Source organism: Prenolepis imparis, unplaced genomic scaffold (assembly GCF_030444845.1).
Source record: "Prenolepis imparis isolate NDT839.2.m4 unplaced genomic scaffold, iyPreImpa1.0 SCAF_12, whole genome shotgun sequence".
NCBI lineage: Eukaryota > Metazoa > Arthropoda > Insecta > Hymenoptera > Formicidae > Prenolepis > Prenolepis imparis.
In genome coordinates, this window is record NW_028141170.1 from 4679810 (window position 1) to 4701031 (window position 21222).

The 21222-nt window shown below is 36.3% G+C and overlaps 2 protein-coding genes across 6 annotated transcripts in view; one reads left to right on the plus strand and one right to left on the minus strand.

Annotated features, from left to right (window-relative positions):
- The window catches only part of Vn (membrane-bound neuregulin protein vein), a 343620-nt gene that overhangs the window by 308361 nt on the left and 14037 nt on the right, over nt 1-21222 (plus strand). The window lies entirely within an intron of this gene.
- The window catches only part of LOC145943885 (uncharacterized), a 320534-nt gene that overhangs the window by 263120 nt on the left and 36192 nt on the right, over nt 1-21222 (minus strand). The window lies entirely within an intron of this gene.

Consider the following 21222-nt stretch of genomic DNA (forward strand, 5'->3'; position numbering starts at 1 on the left):
TTTCCATCTTTCGTATGAATAATAGCGTAAAATAAATATTTGCTTCATGCAGAAAATGATTATTTCATATTAATCGCATCCTTTCGAAACGATGCACGAGTTCTCCGACGCGAAAAAATATTTTTGGACAAATAAAAAATAAGATAGAATTTTTTAAGGAAACACGAGGAAAATTTTCATACTTGAGGGGACGACTCGTTGGTTCTTTCAACATCTTATTGCATTCCGGCAAGTCGTTTTGTGACAAGTCACTCCTCTTCTCGAGGAAATAGCTCTCCAAGCATTTTCTTGCGGAAAACTGGGAAACGACTTGTAAATAACGCAAACGGAAGGGGACGACATAAATTTCCAAATCGTCAAAGGATAACCATAGGAGGGTGAAAATTGATGGAGGCAGAAACATGAGGGGGGAAACAGCATGCGCATTTATTTATGTTCGGTTGGCGATAAAGTAAAACGGCAGCTCAATTCGTAGAGCGAAAAGATAGAAAATAAATATTAATATAAATATACACTACACTATACATCTCTGTATAATAGAGATACTAGAGATAAAAGTATAATATATATCATAAAAGAAGAAAGAAAAGAAAAAATTATTTTAACGCAATTTAAATACAAGAGTTAAAGTAGCAAAAGTAAAAAATATTAGTGAATTTTTTTTTAATAGGCTAAAATTTATTAACGTATTTTTTGATCAATTTTAGATCAAAGAGTAGATTTTAAAGAATTTTACATTTCCAGTTATTTAATACAAATCAATGATTCTTAATATACTTTTATTAAATTCTGTTGTGCTCTATGTAAAAAAAAAATTGATTTTCTAAAATATTTGATGTACATAATCATCAGCTAATAGCACACGACTATTCTTATATTGATAAAAGTAAACTGCATTTAATATGACATATCAATTCTGTCAGTTGATTAAATAAATTTCGTTTCATATCGTTTCATTAAAAAAAAAACGATCAAAGGAAAGCGAAAAAACGCAGAAAAGAACAGCGAGGAATAGATCGGAGGGGAAATAACCGTGGACGCGAATACACGAATATTCACTCTCGATCCTGGCATGTATTTCCACGGGCTTGCATTCTGTCATAAAAAAAACTCTCTCTCCCTCTCTCTCTTTCTCTCTCTGTCTCTCTGTATAGTCCATAAAGTTCAAACTGCTGCTACAACAATCCTCGTAAACGCTTCTCTTAATCGAACTTCGTGCTCCGGAAGCAACTTTCTTCCGTAAGGGAGGGACGGGAAGATTGAGAAGGATCGAGGATGTGTTATCGATGGAAACTTATCGAAAATGCGGACTTGCCCTACCCTAAACTTTGCTTACGCGCATTTGGTTCGAATAACTTTGATTATCAGCCATGAGACGGTGGAAAGTTCTCGGACGTGTCGTTATCGGACACGCTTTAGTGGGCCAACTGTGTGGAACCGTAATCGAAAATTCGCAATTCGACAGATAAATTAGGCGAAACGTCCCCTGCGATAAATTAACGCGCGTAAAGGAAAAACCATTATTGAAATATACGACGATAATATAGAACGAGATAATTAGCATATAAAACAAGATCTCAATGAAATATCGAAAGTTTATAAAAGAACTGTTTAATACTCAAGTCCATTTTTATCAAATATTTAAATTAGTATTTAATAGGAGTGTGCGCGTATTAAATGTAAAAATGTACCCCATTCTAAAATGAAATTTTCTGGAAAAAATAATATTAAAGACACACACACACACATTACGTATATAAATTAATAAAAACCGATCAATCATATAACTAATATTTTCGAAAGTTACAAGTGATAATAAAAAATGCCAAAGAAAAAATAAATAAAATAATAAAAATAAGCTAAAAGTTGAAATATAAATTTAATAATTAAAACGTATGAGTGTTACGTTAAAATGAAATAATTAATATAAAAATTGAATATAAAAACCAAGTTAATCATGAACAGACCAAAAATGTATGGAAGAGATAAATTCACTATGCTATCGTGAAGATAAAAAGTAGAATGATAATATTGCGACACCACTCTCTATTGCTGAATCGAAGATATTGAAAAATTAAAAATTAACGATGATTCGACGGTGTCAGTCGAGAAGGAAATCTTAGGAATATTCGAAAGAAAAGCTCTTTCGTCGAGGATCGTACGCTGTTAGTTTTATATGCAGACAAATCCGCCGTCTGCTTCCTCATTCTTTGCTCTTCCAGGGTACGTCCAGCTAACGTATTTTTATTATGTAACTTTGGACACCCTCGACGGTGGTATCTCTTTTGTGCGTCACCGATCTTTATGAAACACATACAATAACGTCCGCCGCAGGAAGGAATAAAATGTATGAATATCACGAACGATACGACATGTGCACCATATTAAAGCTGTCTGACGCGGCAAGAAAAACAGTTTTCTGCACGATCGCGAAGGGTATTCTTCTCAGCCATAACAATGAATTTTATTAAACTATACTAATTTGAATTCCAAAGAGACGCTGCGATGATCGGCGCAACGCAAATAACAGCGAAAAAAAATTTAACTGGAAATGATTACTGATGAGCATACAAAAATCATCGGGTTTTCAACCAACAGCCTTCAAATTACAAGTGATAACTCGAAACGCGTTTTGATGAACACTTAAAATATCAATAATAACGGATTTCACAGAAAACATGTAAAAGTGGATAATAATTAATTGTCTCGATATAATTATCGAGAAATGTGATTAATCGTGCCGACGAATAACGTTCGAAATAACGGTAGAGAAAAAAAACATGATTGTATTTAATCGGCAATAAGCGCTATTTTCTGAAATTTTCACGTAATTGAGGAATCTATTTAAATTCGCGCATTTAAACATTAAAAACAAAGTATTTTGTCGATAGGCGATTTTCACATTCATCTTCATGCAACGAAAATATATGATTAGTTAAAAGTTTAATAAAGACGACATTGGTATTCATTAAAAATATTCATTAAAAAAAATATTAAATTTTAATATTTTTAAAATATTCCACTAGATATTCTCTCAATATGGGTAAAAATACACTCCATAAAGATTTCATTGTTTGTTGTATTTATCGAGATGTCTCTTATATCTCCGTTAATTAAAAATATTCTACATCGTTAAAAGAGAGATTTTTTGTTTTAATCACAATTTTTTTAATTTTACTAATTTGAACTACATCAAAAGAAACTAATAGAATAGAATTATTATATACATATATATAATATAAAAATAGATTGTATATCTCGAAACATTTATTAATATTATTTACTAATGCTTGTAATATTCTTTCTATTTATTAATGCAAACTTATAAGAATGATAAATATTAAAGCAAAATTTTAAAAATTTTTAAAATTAAATAGCAGTTAAATGATCACATATAAAATTGCATTTTAATTTTATATTACTCAAGACAAATTTAATTCACTCTTTTGCTGCCTATAAGAATTTAGAGAAATTAAAAAAAAAATAAATTTAGAAAATTCACACACAATATTAGAACATAGTGTTAGGAAAATGAGGAGAACAATATATTATTAAAAACTATATATATTTATATATTCTTTTTTAATTATATATTTCTCATAATTTCTCATTGTCAGTGTTTAAAATCCAAATAATTCTAATTTATATATATTTCGAATAATTTCTGTGACTTATTCGCCATTTGCTCTCGGATATTACTACGTGTATCTTCACGTCCAGCTTCCGTCCACCACGGAATCTTGGTACGTGAATGTATTAGTACGGGTATATCCTTCAGATACGTCCAACTAATTAACAGTGGACATTGAAGGTGTCCCACGACATGAACTAAATCTCTCGATCTCTGACAGATTAATTCCTAAGGAAATCTACAAGATCTCAGGTGACACTGGCGTAATATCGTAGATAATAATCAAAATTGAAATTCTACAGCAATATGTTATATAAATAGAAAATTATTTAAAAAATACCATTTAAGGATGAAAACAAAGAAAGAGAAAATGTATGAGAAAAAAAATAAAAATTATTTGATATTAACATTTCATTAAAATTACGTTGTTAAATAAATACACTATAGGTATCTAACAATAAATGTGAAATTTCATACATCTATAATAAATTTCTAATTGATAAATATCTAACATAATAATACATGGATGACTATTATATATTTTGTTGTTATACATAGAAATAGATGTCTAATGGACGTTATGTTTTATGTGAGTAATAATTTGGCACAGTCTATTATAATATATATATTATATAATAGATTGTGCCGAATTATATATAACTATTGTGCATCATTATATATAACTATTTTTATTACAAATAATATACGATGATACATCTCTGATGAAAATTTTGCTATATAATGAAATATCATATCTTATAAAATTATATAACATAGAAATCTGAATCGACGTTTATTTAATTTAATTAATATGATCATCTCTGTGGAGTTAATTAATTATTCTCAAATTGTGCACGTCGAATCATGGCAAAGAAAAAAGATAATAACCGAAGTGAAAAAGAATAACGCGCACGAATAATCTATTGGAGCGAGAGAAAACCAGCCGAATTGCCGGCTGACGACCAACGAAGAAGATTACGAAAACCTGGCTACGACACGAAAGCTAAGTTGGTCTTTATTGGAAACAAGAGGTTTTTCTCTCTCCTACGATACTATGAGGGCGTCCTCCTCTTTAAATCGAATTTTCGATATTCTGCCTTATGTAGGGCGCCTTCTTGCCAACGTTCTCCGGTATCGCTCGTAAGCGCAAAGCCAATTGGAAATCCCGAAATTTGCGAGTATTTAACGTATGAAACTTTGAAATTTTACTGGCGAATATTGCCTCTCCTCCGTTTTCTTTCGATCTCGATTTCGCGCGTTGATTGTGCAAAATTCATGAAAAGGTTTCGTTCTCAAAAGCACAAAATCACAAAGAGGCCATTGTTTATCAAACAACGATTGAAGATACTTTGATAGAGATGTACGTATTTATATATATCTCACATTACAAAATTATAAAAAGTAAAAACTTTATTCGTTCTAAATGTTTGTGATATATTTACGTATAATTAGTCGTACACAAACTTTTCGTTTCATGTATACTCGATAATTATTAATTGAGCTTCGAGAATTAGCCAAAATTTGGCCAATGACGGAGAACGACTGTTAAAGAATAATGTATATTTGCAACAAAATCTCCCATCATCCTGATTATACGTTTAATTAACATACAACTGAAACGTCAACACAGAAATGCTCGGGATAAAACGCGATGTACAGAGGAATTACAACATTCAGGCTGTTAATTGTTCGTTTGTTGCTAATTCGGATGGTCGCCTGGCGCATCGATTGAGGCAAATAATGACGATTATAGCAGCAATTTACCGAGATAGAAAGTATTCATCTGGTTGACCAGCAGAATACAGATTTCAAACAGTTGGATTTAACGGCAATATTTATGATTCGCTCGCGGCGGTAATAAGTGCGCGTAAACATTTAACATGGCAAAATCGTCGGCGTCCGGCGAACGGTTGATTTTCGATCAACCTGTCGCAAGCGAAAACAATGCGCACCGATGGGAATTCGATCACATGGGAATGTCGATTTCCGCGAACGTATAATCCGACAGGTTTGTTTCTCCTTCTGTACGTGTGTGACACCTATAATAATATTACTACCACTACGATTACTATCGGTATCGGCGCAGAACCAGAATCGACAAAACGGCCGTAAGCAACATTTTGCTATTCGATTTAAAGTACGCGACTACATTATTGTTTAATGAGACCAGCCGTCTGGGAAATGAATCGTTCACTTCCTGAGAAGAAGCTTAATAGGTCTCTTTAAAATGAGAGCCTTTCGCTCTTTTTTGTATCACAATATGTTTATTAAAACGACGAAACTGTACATTACGAATATCGATAGCTATTTTCTGAAAATAATTTAAATAAATGTAGCAGATAATTTTTTAATTGAGATTAATTATTCTAGAAGCAATATAAAATAATTGGTTAGTATATATAATCGGAGAGAAAATCTAATTTTATGTCAAATATAAAATTAAACGTGATTTATTAAACATCGAAAATTGTCAGATGTTCAAGCTTATATATAGATTAGAAGTGACGTTAATCCGGCTCGTAGCATAGAGTAGGAAATTTTACGCATTTCGCACACGCGATCGATATACGGGTCGCGTCGTACGACATTCCATCAATGACATTCCATCAATCTGGGATCGGAGGGAAGGATGAATGCCGGGCGGCGTAAGCGACTCTTCGGGCTCATCGGCCCCGAAGGGCGAGCCCGGCCGGGGTATTGTTAATCGTCACGAGCGAATAATCTGGCCCGCGTTTGTACGCGCATTAGTTCGACTCGTATGCAAACTGAAATCACGAGCGGAAACGACTAGACGGGCTGCATAAATACGCGAGAACGTCGCGTTGGACTAATCAATTTCGTCGAATCACAGAGAATTTTCAATGTTCGAGCTCAACCACCCCGCGCCCTTCGCTACCTTGTTACGTGTATCTGCGACGCGACAAGGGGATGAAGAGACAGGGGAGGAAAAGAGTGGTGGGCGGGGGTAGAGGAAGAACCGAGGGAATTTTATTGTTCGGCTAATTCGGCAAAAGAGAATTGATTGCTGGCCCTCGTTGGCTCTGTCGTCCATCGCGATACATACACGAACATACCGTGTTAGCTGCTTCCCCCCTTCCATCGCTCCCTTTGTCGATAATCGAAATTTAACAGTATCCGTTGGTCAGCGAATCGCCCATTAAGGGACACAAAAAAACTCCGAACACATATGGAAACGCGAGTGTATTTACTCGTTTGCGGAGTTAACGAGAACGAAGAGGTCGCAAAATATAATAAAAGAAATATGTCAATGTATAATACGAGTATATGCGTAATTGAAATCTCTTGGTATAAAAATGACTAAGAGTTTTATTCTCTCGAAAATACGTTTTGTCAAAAAAAAAAAAAAAAAAGCAATATACAACTGAGGAGACTGTAAAAGACTGTCGATATTATGATATAAATGCGTTTATAAGAACATCTATAGTAAAAATATACATAGAATATTTTTCTTCTATTATTTTAAATAAGAATTTATTTTTAAAAATTATGATAAAACAATAGAGAAGACTTATTAGAGAGGAAACTTTTCCGAATATTTTCATATTTCATATGTGATAATGAATTCTTTCAATTCAAGTCAAGTCAATTAAATGTTTTCTTGTATATCAATTTTTGAATTTTCATAGGAATGAGAAATTTCAGCTCTGTGAAAATCATAATATAATACGTAAGCATAAATATTCAAATAACTCGCGCATTGGCGTATAATTTATTATTCATTACGCTTTACGCAATTAGATCGCGCTAAGCAACTGCTTAACAGATATACGAGAAAACGCAAGCGGAGAGCATAGAGAATTTAATTTACGAAAGCACAAATGGTGTGTATACTGTCGCATTGTAATAATGCAAGTATTAACGGTAGAAAATTACGAAACAGACGAAAACTTTGATTAATTATATCATGCACTGCTTTTAATTATAATTAAGTATCCGCGTCGAATCGACATCATACACATAGAAACGAATAGTATAAAATATAATCCATTTACATTCTTCATTCTATTAATTCATTTCCAGAACATGGATCCTGATTATATCTAGACTGCCAGCTAAGTTAACGGAATATCTCGAAATGAATTTCTTTCAATCACTTTTGTTAATAGAAAATGCCCTGCATTCCGCGCGCGCAATCATAAGCAGATTTTTACTTTGAGATTCCTTCTGACATCTTTCGCCCTCAGAGAAGCAATCAACTACGCGTTAAGGATACTACGATGATTTCTCAAAAGAACCCTCGTCTTAAAACAAAGATCTCTATTTTATATCGTACTGTGATTTATTTAACAAACTAAGTAGTGGCACGCAACGTCGAGTATATACCTTCATATATAAGGTCTCAAAAAAATTCGAATTAAATAACAATGAGAATCTATTCCTGAAATGGATTTAATTTATATTATAATTATTTTTATTATTTTTCAAGATTAGGAAACGCGTTTAATATTTTATTGTAATCGAAAGAAAAAAAATATTTTATAAATTAGGCTTTTTTTTATTAGACTTTAAAATTGTCTACAAATTGAATAGAAAAATAGACTCTCTTATTTTGATTAACTTTTAAGATTTAATTAATTAGAATTTTAATTTTTAATATTAAACAATCCGCATATTAACAGTCGAACTAATCTTTTACCAAGAAATAATAGTAAAATTCTATTTTTAAAAAAACAAAATTCTCGATAAATCTCAAGAATTGAAGTCTTTCTCTTTCGCAAACACCCAGTATGTATATGTACGTGTTCCTCATCGCGTGTAGGCTTGAGTCTCATTTCACGATCATCCATCTTTCTCGAGTCTACTCAAGAAATGGAAGACAAGGGTGGCACTTTTGCGTAGGAAGAGGGTGAAAGATGGAAGTGCGTGCCTCGGATTTCGTGAGACCGATTTCGCCTGTCTCAACGATAGTCATTAACGCCTTAATTAGCGTCGAATATCGACACGATTCTAAGCGAAACCGGATTTGTATATATACGCGCCTTGCAACATATCAACGACACGTCTCGCATTCATTAAGACTCGTCACGCTAATCGCACGATCCCCTGTCACCTCTATCCCCATTTTACGATCCTATGTCCGTCGTATTCGCTGTCAAATTAGATACTCGACACAGGCCCGCGTAACAAGTCGCCGAATAACATGTCAAAGCTCGATCGACACATCGAGTATTCATCGGGAACGATAGTTGAAGCGACGAAGATGCCAAAAATTGGTGCCAATAAAACGGCGGGTCTATGCTCTTAAACTTTCTCATCTCTCTAATGGCGTACTCCCTTTCTCACTCTCGTCATACTTCGTTTAATTTTAGAATCACTGAACTTTTTGATTTGCGGATTTCACAGTAACCAGAGAGAGAGAGACTTTGAGAGATATAATATTCCGACATTCAGCGACCCCGGAGGATAGTAAAATTTCTGAGTTTTAAATAGAAACTAAGTGATTCAAGGCAGGAATTCTGAATATCACTAATTTTTTTTTAGCCCGACGATTAATCCCGAGAGCTAATTGGAGAGGTAAATTCTCTCGAATTTAAAAATATATGAATGTTGTTTTTTTTTTGCAACTTTGAAACTATGCGAAAAAAACTTTGTGCAAGCTGTGTGCATATGATACATGTAAATTTAATAATCACATCGCTATGCTAAAACGCGACCGGTGATTGGATTAAAACATTACGCGAGCTTCGTTTCACCGCGTTTACATATCTCTCTCTTTCTCTCTCTCTCCTCTCTGTGTTGTAAAAAAAAACGAGGCAAAAAACACGGTTGACCTAATATTAACGAGAGGATCGTTGTTTATTCATACTGGTATTTTATAAATTTCGCCGTCACACGAGCGCGTGATCGCATGAAAAATTCAAAACTATTTTCGTCGCGCTGAAGTTCTCACATTCAAATTATAAGTGATTTGTAATCAAATCAATCGCGACACGTTTTCCACACCTCGTTTACACGTCGCTCAACTCGAACGGCTAATACTACTCGAGTTTATCAGAACAGTTTTAAATCGATGAAAGCCTCCACAATGAAAACTACATGACAAAGACTATTCAACGTGTGTTTCGCAATATATCCGGTGCAGATAATAACTCGCCTAATGAAAGCGTTACACGCCACACACGTGACAACGTATATGCGGTACCATAGAGATTGCATCGGGGATCCGAGTTTCTATCTGTAATTCCGCTCGCGCAAGCGCAAAACGGATCATTAAAAATTAAAAAAGATGTAAATAATTATATCCATAAAGCACATTTATCGAGATAATATCGCGATCTTGGCGAGAGATAATGAAAAAGGTATAAAGAGTCGTGCAAAACTTTAGTTAGGTCAAGTGAGGTAGTTGACATCCACGCACATATGTATACACAATAAATGAATAACACAATAATTTTCTGATGAAAAAAATATTTACACACAATTTAACATTATAAAACAAATAATATAAATATTTAAAAATATAGAAACGAAATGCTATTACCGAAACTTTTTTTACAATACTAAAAAATCTAGTAATACGATACATTTGCATGAGTTCGCCTATTCTCAAGAAAATCTTGTTGATGACGAAATAATTGCTCGAAAAAAAAAAGATGTAACACGAGAGAGTGATGTTTATCCGCGATGTTTTTTTGAATATCGCAAGAAAATGCGCAAACACTTTTTTGATTCCATTCCATCGCATATGGCTCTGTGCAATAGCGAAAAGATCGCTCAATTTGGTGAAATAGTTTCACAAAGCTTCATCGTGAACATATAAAAAAATTTCTTGCGACAAACCTAATAAACCTCATTAAACATCTCCATCTCGATTTGATGATCAGATCAAGCTATCAATAATTAGACAAGATCGTAAATATAAACTCAATCATTATTATATCGATTTTTAATAAGAAAAAATCCATCTTTTAAAAAAATGTCCTCAATAAAAAATCTTTATATAAAAGGATATGTATCGTATAAAAAAAATACACTGCGCGCGATATCGCGTGCTATAGAAAGAATTGGAAATTCAATTTCATACATTGACGATCTTATCTTGGATGAGGGAAGAGCACGTTGGATATTCAAAATCGGGATATTCGATTTCTCCTTCCATTATTAAAAATAAATAACCACCGGAAACGAACCGTTCTTTGCACGATGCAAATAACGAAAAGTTGGAGTAAGAAGAAAGAAAAATAGACGAGGGAAAGGGAGAGAGAGAGAAAGAGACAGAAATCATCCTTCTCCCGTACCATTCGCAAATTCCGTCGGTTTTCAGAAGCATGGAAAACTTTCCGCGAGGAGAAATCGAAGTGTCTAATAGGGAACACGGGGAACATCACGGATGAATACTGCCCGCCGCATTTCAAGGAACGAATATCGATTTATCGTCGAAAAGTTTTGCTCTCGACCGCACCGCGGACTCTCGACTATTGTTTGACTTTCGGGAAAGGAAAGACGCAATGGGATATGTTTCCTTCTTTCGAACCGATTGTAACTTCCCCTCACGGATCGCTGACGCGACAAACTTTCGATAAAACAACGGACGGATATCGCGTAATGCCCGAAGTTGCCGGAAGTTACCCCAGGAGATGTCCCGCGTTGTTATATCGCTCGGACGGAATAATACCCCAAGATTTGCATAAAAGGAACGTTGACGTAAACGTTACAGTTTCTTCAAACTGATATCTTCACTGATATTTCATCTAAGGCGCACCCTCTAACCCATAAATTACGATAATATGTATAAACCTCTCATTTTTCGACAGAACGTAAAATTTAGAAACGTATTACGAATATAAATAGTTTTATTAAACAATTGTTAAATTGATTAATTTAGAAAAACATAGTTTGCAGCAACTAAACTAAATTTCTCGTATGAAAAAGAAACGCTATCGAGAAGAAATTTGGAATGACGACGATGTATCATCCGTGCCACTCTTTTCCGACAAAGTTATCGGAACCCTTGCCCTCGCGTACAACTTGGAGCATTAACGTGCGGGCCGTGAAATTATGCCGTGTCGCACATCATCCGTAACGATACGGACGTTCGCATAATCGAGAACCAGAGTATCCCCGCAGTCGTCCCCGTCGACGAGTCACCCACGCCTCCCGAATGGACGGACGCACCCGGCAGCGCGTAAAGCAAAGCCAGTTCGGATGCAAATCTTCGTCCGTTTTGCATTTTGTCATCCGCCCAACCCGGCCCGACCGAGAATCAACGCGCCGTCCGGTGCAAGAGAGCGTACATCGCGATTACGCAGTGACGCTCAAGTGGTGCTCGTCGTGTGCGATTCGTATGAGATTATTCCGGTCAACGTTACCATTAGCCCGCGAGGCTGGCATTAACCAGGGTGACTAACTGAGAATACGAATTCGCATTTATCTACATCCTTTTATGTGTGACCAAATATTCGGAGATTATTACGGAGATTATATTACTGAAAAGTCACGCCAGAGTATGTGTATGTGTAACCCGCTGAACTTTTCACGTTCCGAAGATATTATTACAGTCGATATATTGCCAATATTTGTGTAATTGTATGGATTAATGGCATAAATATGAAGTTGACAGTAGATTTACATCTTTAAGCGGGATATATTCGTAAATGCCGCTGAATATTTGCTAATCAATAAATAGTGCGTACAATAAATCGCGGTGCTCCAGTTTGTGAAACTATTACAGTTAACGTTTTGCCATTATTTACAAAATTAACTAATAACTAATAACAGAGACACGCAAATTATCAGCTGATCAAGAAATATCAGAAAATGAACAGAAGCTATTGTTAGCGAATATCGCTAATGTAATCCAATAAACTATGACGACCTAGTTTATGAAATTGTTTTAGTCGTAGTTGTAATTTATAATATTATCTAGAAAACACATATTCATTTATATCTCTGTGCGCACTGATAAATAAATCAAAATTATTAATGATGATTATATTATGCGAACATATACTGATATAATTTACTCTTTGATGTTAAATGATGCTTGAGGAACTGCAAACATTGTTTTAACTGTAAACTTGTTTTAATTGTAGATAAATTTGAATTTCGATTCTTTATAGAGATATAATTTGTTTTTTAAATTAAGATTAAAATTAAGAATATATATATTTTTTTTATTTTTTAAATTTCCATAAACTCTAAACTATCATGCGAGTCTAAAAAAGCTTTTGACATTTCGCACGTGAGAGAAATTTTTGTGACGTCTCTATAATTCGACTTTATCACTCGTCACTCGTCACTCGTCACGAGAGACGATTTCTCGCGGAAGTTTGCAACGGTAAACACATTACAAGTAATGGTGCGCGGAGTGTCGGTCCGGCGAATAATCACGTTGCATGAAAATTAAATAACACAAAGCCGACGACGCAGAGCAAATTCGTAGAGCACTCCGATATGAAGTACGAAGCACCCGACCACGATCGAGCAATCGACCCCGTACGAACACGTAAAACGCGCCGAATGTGCGATGTAAATCTCGGTTCATTTTACATTACGTCACCAGCCAGAGAAGGACGAAGCTGCTCGTAAATGCCGCGAATAGTGTAACATCGGTCATTATGTGAGCAATGACGCTCTCACATGTTTGCCGACTTTTACGAGCGCGCGCGAAAAATCCTTCTACGTTATTTTTTATGTATACATACGCGTAAATTACATAGTAGAATAAATTAAAAATTATAAGTTAAGTAGCAGCCACACATAATTTACATATAATGTTTTATTTTCACATTTTTTAAAAATATATATAAAATTTATTCTACACTTTACACGCGTAAGTTGAATTGAATGAATTATATGAATATATATCAGGCGTACGCAAATTCCAAAATACTACAATCAATAGAATCTTGTGTGCCTTGACAAGTTTCAAATCGAATATTTTATAAGTGGTCTCCATGGCATATGTCATTCGCGAGATACACAGGGGGCAGATATGCCTTTTTGCATGAATTTGCACGCGTATCAGGGCATACCCGATACACAAATAATCGCGTATCATGACTGTTGATTATTCGAAAAACGGCAGTGCTATTTCAAAGCAGCGGGAAAATGTAACTATGACAATTTATAGTTTGACACATGTCAAAGTGTTATCTTTGTATGTATGCAGATAGTATGTTGTGAGATTTGTTACAATTAAATTTCGGAGTCTTTGGTCTACGTTACAGTTCACGAACAATACCGAAGACAATATTATTAATTAATGAGCATATTATTTAATAAATCGCTTATCTTCTAATTTTCTAATTTTACTTTGACATGTGTCAAACGCGGATACGCCAAATTATGAACTGTCAGTCACACTCTCGCTGATTTGGAACAGCGTTACCGTTTTTCGAATAATCGACACTCATATGATGCGCGAATATTCAGAGAGGAATCACGCATGTCAGATATGCCCAAACGCATACAAATACACGTGAAAAGGCACATCTATCCGCGTGTGTACCAAAAGAACATAATGTCTCTCTGTGCAATAGGGGAGTAAAACAGAACAGATTGTAAATAAAAAGGAAAGAAAAAACAAATAATGAAAATTGGCAAACTGGAGCAACGCAACTGAGAAAAATACCGTGCTGCATGAGAACGTGTCTGTGTATTAACCGAACGAGCGTAATTCCGATCGAAAAACGCCGGGCCACGCTGTGTGCGAAAACATCCCGATACAGATAAATATTTATCCGACGATACATTCATCATACAGCGCAGCGTTGCGCACGCATTCCGGCAAATTGCTCGCCTGATGCACTTCACTTAGCAAAACCGTCAAAGGGTTGGTATATACAACAATGCACAACCGCCGCCGCTGCATGGCCCGAATATGGACAGCAACCGGCGAAGGGAGAGATGATGGATCCGGTCATGGAACAAAAGGAATGAATTAAAGCGGGCTCACGCGCGCGTGTATGATGGAAGGTCACCAAATTAAGATGTATGAAGAGAGAAATATCGCTCAACGGTGAATACCGCACGACGGAATTAACAGTATCCGTCGTTTAACAAATTAATCGTCAAACGAAACGTAACTGAATACCGAGAGGCTTCGAAAATTTTGTGATTCTCGAATGCTTGTATATTATTTTTCAAGACGTAAATTCAGATCGATGCACGAGTGTGAGATATAGTTTATTTCTTTTGAATTTTTAACTAGCGCATTTTTTATGTTGTCAAAATTCTAATGAATAACATCACAAAGCAAGTTTAAGAAAAATATTTTTAAAATCTATATAATAAATTTATTTAAAAAGATAAAAAATAGGAAGAAAGAAAAAATCTCTCGACATCTATCTTTGACTGAAAAATTGAAAAAAGACGCAAATGTGCAATTCTAGGTGCATACATAATGCAACATGTGATTCACAAGAAAAACATAATCCTTCGCGAAACATGCTGAGGATTTTAAGGCAAATGAGAGAAATGTTACCGCATGTTACACTATAATAGCACAGTCGATATTGAATCTCGATAATGTACATGGCAAACATTCGCTAACAATTAATAATACATCCGCGAACACTAATCGTGAGAGTTACACATAATATAGGGGAGAGTTATACATAAACCACAAATCTCCCCTTATGCAGTAATCGCAATACTAATGCAACCCGCGTGAAGCTTAGGCTATTAAATCTGTATCAACTGTTCCGCAAAGCTCTATTTCTAGTTTAGTACGAGCTTCGATAGACTTTCGTAACATCGTAGACGATGCGCGCGATGGAATGCTTTGTATTTGAAGACATAAATTCTCTCAAGTTTTAAAATATATATAAAAAAGAAGATAAAACAGAAGAATTAAAAATTCTTAGGCTTTTTTTCTCTTTATAATTCTGAAAATATATAGGCCACTTGTATTTTTTTATGAGCTGTAAAAGAAAAAGATGAGACAAATGAGAGGCAATAGCGTTTTCCAAACGATTATACTATTACACAGAACAGAGTTTCTTGCTATTCTCGATAAATCTTACGAACATGTTCCATCGCTTTAACATACATCATTCTCATCGCTGTAATCATAATTCGCCGTAACTTTATCCTGATAAATCTGAGTTTAATCTGGCATTTCGTGAGATTGAATATCCATTCTATTTGGATATTGATATTATTCCTCGGAGAGAGAGAGAGGAGGAGGGGGGGGAGAAGGAGATATTATTCCACGACAGAAATAGATATTGTTCTATTGACCGTATGGTCATTGTGAACATCCCCAGAAGGTACTAGAATTGTCTGACATATCTAGCCAAGAAACACTCGCGTTTCTCGATAATGAAGTAGAAGTATCATTGGCGAGCGTAATTAGAGTAATGAACTGTAACATTAATAAATTAAATAAACAGAGAATAGACAGAGAATAGAAAATAAATTAATAATATAATATAACGTATACGTCACTTAGTATTTTCGTATTTTTAATTGGCTCTTCGTTGGCGAAAACGCATGAGAAGTTCAGACACGTGTGAGTTTAATCAATGGACCGCGGTGCGCGCCTGCGGTATTTAAGCCGCGCCTATTTCGAGCATTACACGCGCGAACGATTGCACGGATAACACGACACTACGTTCAGTAATCACCGCATTAATGCGATCGACGGATCGCCTTTTCAATTCGTGCGATCCGGCTATTCTATCGTGGAAATCTTACGTCGACCTAATAATGATACACGAGACATCTCGCTCGGAAGGTGTGGCAAGTTGTAGCTTTATGGCTTTCATTAAAGGCAGCCGAGGCGAAATAAGGGCGCATGTCTTTAGGGTTGAATGGATCGAAGGGTGGTGGGCCTCGTCGACGACGAGATGAAACAAACGTATATATATACACGCGCGGACACGCGGTGCAGGATTTCTCGTTGGCTGGGTGGACTGGGCTACATGGTGTTTACACGAACGGACTGACCAACCGACGCGCTGCTTTCGCTCGGCAATGAATTCGCATTACGGTGGCGCCCGACGCATTAAACTATAACGACCGCCAGGACATTCTGTAGACCGGATATCCACCCTAAGCGACAGACTACGAGCGCGTATTGCGCGAGCGAGCGAGCGAGCGAGCGAGCGACGACGTCGCAAGCGCTAACAGCCACCCCCTCGGTATTGCCATTGTATTGCGCGTCGTAATGGTCGCTCTTAAAACGTCACCGGCCGAATGGCCGGCAATAAGACATCCCGGATGGATCATCTAAACGATGATCATACGACCATCTGAAATAAACGCCCGCGCCGAGTCTCGGCGTCGCATTCAGCTGGGAAAATTGTTCAGTTGTTAATTTGTAGTACAAAAACTTGTCGTATCTAGATACGACCTGCATTCGAATATATATAAAAAAAAATAGAGCCGCAATCATTGGCCTCAACCAGTTCGCAAATGGGTGCAAGTATAAAACAGAGAAAGCAAATTAGATGAAATAGAACTTTACACAACTTTCTCAAACGGATAAATAAATAAAATATGTAAAAAGATATTTAAAAGGATTAATTCGTTTAAAACAATATAGTCTTCAGAGAATCAAACTTAAAAGAATCAAACATCTGATGTTACACTTTAATGCTATAATTAAGAAAGAACTAACTCGTCACATATTTAAATTCTAAAATTATATCTGAAAAATTAAATAATACACAAAGAGAATTTTTTCTTAGAATTTACCCTGAAAATCATGATAATCGTGAGATAATATGATATGGAAAGAATTTTCTGAGAATTTCTCTGATTAATATTTATCACAATAAAAAATAATATCTATCACAATAAAATACACAAAATATGTTTGATTAATTTTACTAAGTACAGTAAAATTTACTAAAATACGGTAAAATTAATCAAACATATTTTTAAAATTCTTTCCATACCATATTGTCCCACGATTACCATGATTTTCAGGGTAAATTCTAAGAGAAAATTCTCTCTGTGTACATATTATATAATATAATATATAATAACTATTTTAATAAAGCGAATAAAGTACAAAATGTTGGAGCATTTTCTCAAACATTCGGAAATAATCTGGGACGGAGTTAATAGAGAAAGTTAATAGCGCTCAGCTCGGCACAAGTCATTCGTGGTATTAAAAAATGTCTGAAATACGGGCACGCGCGGAAGTACTTCCGTTCTTCGGGTGGCGCGACTCTACCGAGACAATAGCCTTCCTCACTCCTTTCCGCCCTCTTTATGTAGCACCAACAAAAGACCCTCGATACGCGACTCTTGTGCGCTCTCACAATGCTTCGTCGTGACATCCGTAGTCTCCATACGCTCTGTCGAGGGTACACGTTGGAGGAGCACATTTTAAAAAAGGAATTAAAAGAGAAAAGATGGCCAGCAGAGAATAATTAATAATTTTTGCCCGTTTTTCGTAGCAAAGGCGGACATTCGCGTTTTATATTATCTTGTGCGATCTTTTCTCGGATTAAATCAAACTCGATAGGTTCCCGGCAGAATAAAAAAATCGTAGAGAACACGCTCTAACCAACTCAAATCGTTCGAAGCGATCTAAACGAGATTTGCAGCTCCACTTTTCAATTTTGCCCTACCTGAAGGAGCCTTTTTACAGATTCTGCGAGATAGAAGCGACCGGGTAGGTATTATAGATAGGTAAGTAGGTAGATATGATAGGAAGATAGCAAGGTTTCACCCGGCGAGAACGGAGGGAGGCGCGCACCCGGGGGATGGTATCGCGAAGGGAAAGCCAAGGCGAAATCGCGTTGCGAGGAGAGGCACGATCGTACGGGGCGAGTACGTGGCGAGGAAGCGCAATTTTCGAAGCATCGTGCATCGACCGCGCAACACATCTCGGCGTCGTCTCCGAGACGGAGATCCCGCGCCAGTTGACGAATTCACCCCGTGAGGACCGAGGCTACGGTCGGTCGAGCTCCGGTCGAACGATGGGGGCCGAGAAGGGGGAGGAAATGGGGAAGATAGTAGTAGTAGCAGTGGGCTCGGTTGGTCCCGGTAATACGATAGAGAGTTAGGTAGTTGGCTACGTTATACCTTGGCAAACCCATTATATCGCTCTGGGAATCCTTTGGGAAATAGTCTATGGCGTTGCCGGCCCGGGCCTCGATCAACCGTGAAATGTAGTCCGATACGTATTACCGGTGCGGACGAACGGGGGGAGGAGAGGGTTACAGCCCGATACGTTTCGCCGGAGCATCTGGTGTGTGGTGTACGCCATCGCGCCGTTACCTTTCGCCAACGGGAGAGAATTACTATGAGCCTACTACGCGCTTAGGATTCCGCCTTCGCCGGAATTGCGGCAATTTCTCTCTCGTTCGGCCTGCGCCCGTCTAGTTTGTCGTGCTTGAACATGCGACACGGTAACATATTAACCCACCGACTACGGCTGGTTAGACGTACTCCCCTAATGTAACGACGTCCTCAATCTAACCTCGGTAATAAATAAATGTTGATTATCGACGTCATAATCGAAGGTAGTCCAGGTGTGAAATTAATTTCGTCATTTTGCCAATCTCTGATTCTGTCTTGCAAAATTAATCGTGGAATATTCGATAAAAATTAAAGAAAATCTAGTATATATGATTATTTTCTCGTTAAAATCCCTGAAAAGATATCAAAGATTTTTAAATAAATGAGTTTGTCAGAGTAGAGCTTTATTTGTTTATAAAGAATGTTTTTTTAAAGCTGTGCCAAATATTAGTTTTTCTAAATTGTTCAGTCTATAAGTGCACATGATTATATCATACTTGTGCGAGAGCAGATTCGAGAAAAGTACACGATATCATTTTATTTTTCATAACTTCACTTTCGTGCCGAATAAAAAAAAAGAAGTAACCTCGTTACGAATGAAAAAAAAAAAGAAGCAATATCGCAGCAAATAAAAAAAATAACGTTTTATATTCGAAAAATCGTTTCGTTAATCTGGCAATCGATTATTACACAAGCAGATGAATATCGACTATTAGAAGAAAACGACCGCATCGCTACGTTTCGTCCGGTCTCCGACAATGGAACTTTTATAAAAATGGCGCGAATGAGTGTTGGACAATATTTGATTAGATTTTACAAACAAACGCACTCGGACGAACGTTCGACATACATGTGTAACGAATTTACATCGCGCCCCGGCGCGATTGCCTCTTTTATTCATTCGAGAGAGCGGGCGCTTGTACTCTCCTCTGCCCTCACCCCGCCCTCGTCCGCGAAACGATCATGAATTCAATGGTTTCCGATAACAACGGGAAGGGAGGAAGAGGTCGGATAGAGAGAATATAAAACAAAAAGAAGCGCCCGCGTAATTTACATAGGGGAGCGTTTCGTAGGTAACGCGGGCTTCGTCGCAGCCTGGGAAATAAATGTTTCTCCGATGCACACACATTTCTCGGGCGAAATCCTCGCGTACGGTGTGTCTTTTGAAATCAACAGACTCGGCGTGTTAGTTTTTGAAGTCATCGATAACTTGGAGCATTGTGAATAAAACCGATATATTGCGTGGATGCATCTCGCGTAGAAAAATTTTGACAACGGTGCGTCATTTATTTTAAGCCGCTGACTTACGATACATTGAATTATATTTACACGAAACACAATTAAATATTTTTACTTTTATTTATCGAAGAAGACAGCACGAATAAAAATATCGGAGTATCTGCTTACGTATCTGCTGTTAAATTAAAATAGTTGCTTCTTGACTTCAAAACTCGAACGAAAATATTGTTACTTGATTTTTAATAACAATGTTAATTTAAATCAAATCATTAATCGTCAATATATGTATAATACTAAAATAAGATCGAGAGACAAAATCAAATAACTTCAGTTTTGTGTTGAAAATTCTATTTCTAAAGTTTCTCAGTTTTCTGGTCAACTTTATCTTACGACTGAAGAAAGGGCTATCGTGGGTAATTCGTTCTATTGCCTTACGATACGGTAATACACGGTAGTACACCTAAACGCAGTCTTCGGCACGATTCTCCCATTCTCGTACTAAACACATGAATCCTAATGCGGTAAAGCCAGGACGCTGCACAAATTCGCGAAACGACGCTAATAGCGGTCAAGCTGACTCCAACGGCACAATACTGGTATCGGTGCTATTATCCGCAAGTTTATTGAATGTTAAAGTTCTGTAGAGAATTCTCCATTTCGCCCGGTTAAATTTCGCCGTCAGTACGTCGTTGCTACGTAACCGGTAATTGGCACGTCAGGACAATGCGGTGTATCAGCGAAATTCCGCGCCGCAATGTTCATTTAATGAATTTAATCAGAAACTACAATGGTAGCCGATCGGATTTCTTGCTATTGCGCCATCGTTTAACGAATCAAACGTCGAGGATGGATAGAACTCTCTTTTTGCTCATAGCAAGATTGACTTGATATAATAAATTCTACCAGAGAGAATGCGAGTGATCAAACAGCATTTGCTCACAAAATATCACTGTGCGAGTTAATGTCGAGTTAATGATTATATTTATTTAAATTTCAAGAAATTTTCTGCATTATCTTTCATATTTTATGACTTGTGTATATATGTATATATAAAAACATTAAACATAAATTTTTGCGATCAAATTTTTCTAGATAAACTATTTTTTCCATATGAATAAAAATATTTTCAGATA